This window comes from Arachis duranensis, unplaced genomic scaffold (assembly GCF_000817695.3).
Source record: "Arachis duranensis cultivar V14167 unplaced genomic scaffold, aradu.V14167.gnm2.J7QH unplaced_Scaffold_47126, whole genome shotgun sequence".
Taxonomy (NCBI): Eukaryota; Viridiplantae; Streptophyta; class Magnoliopsida; order Fabales; family Fabaceae; genus Arachis; species Arachis duranensis.
In genome coordinates this window covers 14,134-15,211 of record NW_026264934.1, presented here as the reverse complement: position 1 = coordinate 15,211, position 1,078 = coordinate 14,134, and positions in this window count along the sequence as shown.

Here is a 1,078-nt window from a genome sequence, read left to right as displayed (position 1 = left end):
TTGAAGTTGGGGTACACTTTGGAGCCTTAGGCCACGCTTTTAAAAGCGTGGCCCATGACCAAATCAAAGGAGAAAACCACCCGCACGCACACTGCCCTGCCCTTGGCAAGGGCAGGGCAGAATCATGACGAAACAAAGTGAGGTTGGAGCAAATTTTCGCTAAGTTAAAATCTGGCCGCTCACAGCATGACCATGCCTACTTCAAAGGGCTATAACTTGAGCTACAGACATCCGATTGATGTGCTTCCAGTTGCGTTGGAAAGCTGACATTCAGAGCTTTCCAACGATATATAGCAATTCATATTTGGCGTAAAAATGAGGCAAGAACGAAAGGCATCTTTAAGGGCCAAAAACAAGCAAAAATAAACCAAAATGCTTCCATCAAGGCTCGAAGAGGGAGACACAAGGAAACCAAGGAAGTCTGCCCTCAAGGAGAGCAGAATGCCCTCTTGGAGGGCAATGTCGTGCTCTTCTTGAAGAAAATCCATGAAAAAAATCAAACTCCAAGCGCCACCCATGGGTTTCGAACCAAGCACCTAAGGGGAGTGAGGAGCGCATCATGACATGGTCCAAGGAAGTGAGTGCGCAAGACACACATGCAAGGCAACATTGCCCTGCCCTCCACAAGGACAGGGCAGCATCCTGCGCACCAAGCCTGCACCACGCCGCACCACGCACGCACCAAGCACCAAATCCTGCCCTGCCCTCCACAAGGGCAGGGCAGCCTCCTGGAAGCTATTGTTTTTGGGCCAAAAATTGAATTAAAAATCCAATTTAATTCATTTATTCACCAAATCAAAATCCCATCCAAATCCCAAAATCCAAGAATAAAAAGTGTATAAATAGGAGCTAGTTTGATGTAATTAGGGACCTTTTGACTTGACTTTCTTTGAGCTTTGAATTTTTGCAACTTTTCTTTGAGAGACTTGACCGAGATTTCAGAGAATTGGGGAGGAGAATTGATCTCTCTTCTTCCTTGTTCTTTCTTGGGCATTTTTACTTTTCTTGTTTGAGTTTTGGGTGTGAAAAATTGAGGAAATTCTGTCTCAATCTCCACTCAAGAGCTCTTTAATTTCTT